This window comes from Nematolebias whitei, chromosome 3 (assembly GCF_014905685.2).
Source record: "Nematolebias whitei isolate Nwh7 chromosome 3, NemWhi1, whole genome shotgun sequence".
NCBI classification, from domain to species: Eukaryota; Metazoa; Chordata; class Actinopteri; order Cyprinodontiformes; family Rivulidae; genus Nematolebias; species Nematolebias whitei.
The window spans coordinates 45346637-45352810 of record NC_056500.1 but is presented as its reverse complement, the minus strand read 5'-3'; positions in this window follow the sequence as shown (position 1 = coordinate 45352810).

Here is a 6174-nt window from a genome sequence, read left to right as displayed (position 1 = left end):
AGCATTTTCCGGGAGGCACACACGAGGCGGTTTGTTCTCAATGCTCCCTTTATATGCATATATCTTATTAATGTAACTGTTTGTCTCTGAATATCTGTAACCCATGTTGTGTCAAATAAATCTTTTATACGAAGGGCGACGCCTCCGCCGTTTTGAACACGACGTGGTATTCTATCCACAACAAAATGGTGACCCCGACGTGCGGCGAGGTGATGCGGCCTACACTGAATTGGATCGAGGTGGCTTGCGGTGCACACAGAGAGAGGAACTGGGCCCATTACTTTCAGGTAAGCTGGTTAACTGTTTGGACCTTAAGGTCCGGAGTTTCTGGCTTTTCGGCGGTAAACTAAATTAAGACTAAATTCAACTTCCTCTGTTCGTGTGCATGCGGCCATCTCCGGAAAATAAAGATGGTTTTATTTAAGCTAACTTCCAGTGATTCGTGTTAATTCTGACGAGGTGGGTTAGGATATTCAGACGGTTTTAGCGCTGAATGCTTACTTAGTCATTTTTAGGTAGTTTTCACAAGTTTTGTGGACTTGTGCCGGTGGACGGCTGAAGGCCTACCGGAAGTCACGTGGGTGACAACGTTTTCTCTCATAATTCAGCGGGATTTGCCATCCAAAACTTCAGTCTGACGGGACTTAGGTCTACAGCGTTTCACAAACGTCTGTGGGGGCTGAGGGTCGGGCCTCCTCTGGCCAGTGTTGACTGCCGCCTAAACTGGACTCCATTTTTTACTTTAGCTTTGAGAGAAAATGAGTGAAATAGCATAGTGTTTACCAAATTTCATGTGATCGGGGATCGCATTAGTTTTAGGACGTTGTAATAACTTTGTTTGAGCCGTGTTTTGTATGTCGTGTGAACGCTTCAGGGGGGACGCGTTGGGAGAGACGTAACAAAAACAGAGAGAGGGGGGAGTGAGCTGTGTGTGGGCGGAAGCTCAGGGTTACTTTTCTCTTTTTTCTGTGTGTCGGAGAAAGTCTGCTTGGAGCCTGTGTGTGTGGTAAAGCACTCGTGTGGGGGAAGGGAGCGTTTCTTTGTTCCACACACGAGGTGAAGGCTTACGCGTGTTTTGTTTTGTCTTCGTTTCTGCGTCAGAGGTGTCTTGTGTGATCGGTGCTTCCGTATCCTGACCGGAAGGGGGCGCTGCTGTGAGGCAAGGACGGGTCTGGCTGCTGGGTTGTTCCGTACCAGACTTGTGTTTGTTTTATTAAGGCTAAGGCCAGGAGTGAAGGACAATAACATATTTGAATGCCTGGGTGTGTGAATGTTGTTATCAGGTGTGGTACTCATGAATGTGGTACGGGTGAAGCCTGTGGAAAATCTATAGGATCATATCAGAGGCAAATTGCATGACTTATAGGGAGTATCAAAATGAACAGGAGGTAATTAGTTTTAGATCAGGGGGCCACTAGCACAAACAAGCGGAAATGAGCTTTATGTACCAAAATTAAGGGGGTAGAGCTTGATTTTTAATGATTTAGGCTGTACAAGTTGGATTAATTTAAAATATAGCTGATTGGCGTGTCACAGCTAAATGGTATCTGATAGGGGAACAGGGATAGCTGAAGATCTTTCAAATATTTGCTGATAGCCGTCGGAGGCCAGACAGAAACGGAGATGGGAGCAGACACAAGGTTAAACGAAACAATTTTCTGTATGATAGGAAGGAGGCAGTGAACTCTGAAACAGAGAATGGTTTGAATCTCAAAGTAAGAGGGGACATCACGTGTACGAGCTGTATTTAACCAGGAGATGGAGTCAGAGTGAGTCAGCTGGAGAAGGTTGAATCATCTTGGAGTCAGCTTAGACAGTAGAGTGTTGAGATGTCAAAGTGAACGAGTGGAAGAGAAATATTGTAGAGGTGGTCTTGGTGGTCCTGAACAAATTAGATTAACTTTCTTCTTGGAATTGACAATAAACTCAGGTTTTAAACTCAACTGCGAAACAACAGAATAAAATGAGTAATGGACAAAATCCTTGACACTTGTAAAATATAGAATTTTATTCTGGTCAAACAATACCTTGCCGGACTCAAATTGAAAAAGTTAAATACGTTAGGAAACTAAACTCAAATTGAAAAAATTAGATTAAATTATACAGCCATAACTAAACTCAAATTGTAAATACTTGGGTTAAATAAATCAATCTTAATTGTACTCGAATTGAAAAATTCAGTTTAAGTAATCAGTCCACATGAGTTGATCACATATTGGAAATGTTTAGCATTTAGGAGCTGTTTCCTTCTAAGAGCTGCAGGGACTAGGTTATTTATGGGACGACGACAATTCTAGTGGGTCCATGAATTTAACTTTATTATTTGAGACTTCACACAGGTCCTGGGAGTGCAAAAGGACAACAGAGAGGTGTACATGGTGAGTTTAAGAAGTTGTACTTTGTGAACAAAGGGCATGTACACGTTTTTGTGCAGTGATAATGGACTCTGTGATGTCTTGAAGGGTATACATAGTCTTCATTGATTTGTATTAAAAGTATCTTGTTTGTGATACAGTGGGAAAGCATAGTTATGACAAGAGATGATTTGCAGATTGGTTATATAACAATAAGTGATTACATATTAACATGCTGCCTAAATTTACAAGGTCTGGACGATAATGTGGCCCTGGGAGTGGACTTCACTGTCAGGTGATGTGTCAACACACATACTCTACAAGATGGAGGACATTGTTTGGAGGGGAATATTTTATGCAGTAGGCGTAAAGAATTGGCTTGTGCAGTGTTTAATTAAAGCTTTCACTCTTGTGTAATTGAGCGGTTAAAACGTCTATTGTACAATCCAGAACACCAGAATGACTCCGTTGGGGTAAACGCTGTGGTCCCAGAATAAAACTTGCTAACTAACGATCAATGTGGATAACAGATGAATGTTGAATCTGGTTTTAATAATTTGATTATTTTCTTTTCTTCTCTGCAGCTAGAGATGACAGAACTTTGGAGTGGGAAGATGAGTCTAATTAGGCCCACAAAACATGGAAGGTAGCATTTAACTGCATACAGCATCCATCTGAGTTTTGATCAGGACTCTCGAGTGCCGGGGGCCGGGTCAGATACAGATGTGTTCAGGTGGGCGCTGACGTTGGGTCTGTGAAACTGACCAATGGGACGCAATGGGACGGTTCAAATAAGTGTCAGTCGAGCACAACTGACAAAACAACAAAGAACTTTTCAGCCAAGTAACGTGACTTTTCAAAGATCTAACAGTCCAAGAGCAAACTGAACTAACTGTCCAGAGGGGGTGATGGAGTTTGTACACAGCAAGAACATCCAGTCAAGACTTGCTGTATGCTGAGATATGAACTGCTGCACAAAGCTGAGCTGGTCTCCAAACAGACGGGAGACGAATCTGGGGACATAAAGGCTGAACGAAGAACTGGTGGTCACTCTGCCCGAGGTCACTAACATCAACTGCAGCCGGACGGAGGTGTCAACCCCACATTTTGGTCTGTGATGGTCTTCTAGGCACTTTGGGGTCGTGATCAAAAAACTGCAGCTGGCTTTGATAATAATCATTCACATAGACTCATTTTAAAACAGGTGACACAACAGGACACAGACGTACAGAGGTGGGAGTGCTAGACGATTCGACCTGCTCCAACTGCTCTGAGATGGAAATTGTTTTATTACCTCAAATGCTCCACACCCCTGAACAAAATATTGATTTTAACTTTCCGTTTATACAGGTCAGGAAGTCTCATTCAGGAGGAACCTGAGACCTGATTTGGATGCAGTTCACTAATGTTTTCTAAAATAACACTGGATGATTGTCTTTGCCTTGAAGGGGCTAATTTTGGTGGGTCTGGTTTGATACAAGAGAAGAAATTTATTTAATGATTAACTTTTGCTAATTTATAGGAGAGCTTGGGTTGTAGTTGGGTAATTGTTTGCAAAACCTGGGTTGAATAACAGTAGTGGGAAGTTTAAAACTACACCATATTTTTAGTTCTGTAACTAATACTCAATCTGAGTGTTAGTGGATTGCAGACGGTAATGCTTCAGATTTGAAACAATGCCGTTTCAAAAAGGGGGGAGGTGTGTAGGCAGCTCTGAGCAGGGAACAGTTCATAGATCATTACAAATTATACAAAATTAACTTCTTCTGAGGCGATTAAAAGATCATATCATGTAGGGTAATCACATTGACATTGGTAAATGAATAAATCAGAAACCTACATAACGACGTTGCACTTGTATATATGTATATCAGGTTAACAGAAGTATTTTTTCTCTTTGTTGTAATGTGTACAGATTCCAGAAAGGGGGACGCCCCTAGCCTGAGGTGGATTTGAGCAAATGTTAAAGGGAAATGGGGTGGTGTGATAATTTTAAACACAACTGACTTGACTGGACTGGACTGGACTTATAGTTTAATTGGGCGAATAAGAAAAGGTTTCATGAACAAAGGCTTTTAACCATTTTTTCCTTGTTCTCTTTCTCTTTTATTTTTTCCCCTTTCTCTCTGTTTCTTCCTTGCTATTTCTTCCCTTCTCTAGCACAGACAGGTACCTGGATGGAAGATTATATACTTTTTTCTCTCACAGTGTTGTATGTCAGTTGGTTAAACTTTTAAGTTTATATTGTATTTTGATTGATGCTGTTGGCGCAAGCGATTTAATGAAGTTTCTTCCACAGGCTCCAGGAAGAGGGGCCGGCGTGGATGATTATTATTGTTATTGTTGTATTGTGTATGTTTAATTTTAATTGTAGGTAGACCGGTTGACGACGAAGGCTTGTAAGGGTGACAGATGGGATGAGAGCACACAGGTATACCTGGAGAAGTCCAGTATGTAACACAATTCAGCTTCAAGTGAACAGATGCATGTAAGAATAGCATTCTATTTTAGTTTTACTAATTCTGTTTTAGGATAACATTACAGTTTAATAATACACCTATCAGTAGCAATAATAACCATTAGGGTGCCCAATAATTCAGAAAATAGGTTTTATTCACTACAGAAGTAACCACAGTCAGTTTTTCCAGGCCCAGGTCATGGATCCCACAGATAAAATAATCAAAAGGCCATGCAGGGTGTTTAACAATTCGCGAGCTTTCGTGTCCAGCTTTTCTCATCAGGAGGGAGGAACTCTGACCGAGGAGACAAACTCACATCAGACTGAGTCCTGCTGAAAAGAGGGACAGGACAAGACCCCACCAGGTGGTGGACAGAACATCATATGTCATCGGTCCCCAGAAGGAGAGTGGCACCTGTACGACCCCACCAGGGCATCCCTGCAGAGGAGAGGAATCGATCGCTGGTCCACATGGAGGATGATCTGAAGACAGCTCCCCACTACACCTGGAGGAGGTGACAGGACCTTCGTGGGAGCTCATTCTTTGCCCCTTTGTTCTGGTTGGAAAAAGGCAGTAGCAAACATCGGAGAAGAAGTCTCCGCTCTGCCTGAAGTCGGTCGGGTGGATCGGGTAAGGACGGAAGATTACCAGCCCTGACCGTGAAGAACAGAAGACGCGTCAAACTGATTTTAGTTTTGTCCCAATACACACACGTCATTTAGAATGTTTAATCAAACTGATACAGTTCTGAGGACTTTACATGAAGATAACTCCGCGGGCCGAATCCCGCCGAGCACCAAAGGACCCTTGTGGATGAACAAGGCCTCCCACCGCAAGCTCAAGAACCGAAGACCTGCTAGATAGAAATGTTTCAATTAAGGGTGTTGGCTTTTCCTGTTTAATATGAGTGTTTTGTACCTTTCAGTCATTCTGAAAAACAACCAGAGAAGGGTTGTGGATTCAATTGGAACTTAACTATACATTTAACTTGACTATAAACTTGAATATTCAGTAATTTAAATATTCAAATATTTTACTCCATTCAATTAGGCATTTAATCATTCTAAAATACCACGAGGTATTTTAAAGGTGGTTCAAAATAGTTTCACTTATTTATCTTTCTCTAGGAGGGGTGTTGCTGCTTTTTGGGTATTTTTATGAAGGTTTAGGTGTGTGGTACTTTTCACAGGTGTTGGATCAGGGGTCTGGTCCAGGACCCCTGGGGAGTGCAGTAAGTTTGCGTCACATCCATATTGATAAATAAATCCATAAAGAGGGTGAACTCCCATGAATATGGGAGTTCAAAAGAGGGAATGTTGGATTTAATATTTTATACCTTTTTATAATTCCTATCAAGCACT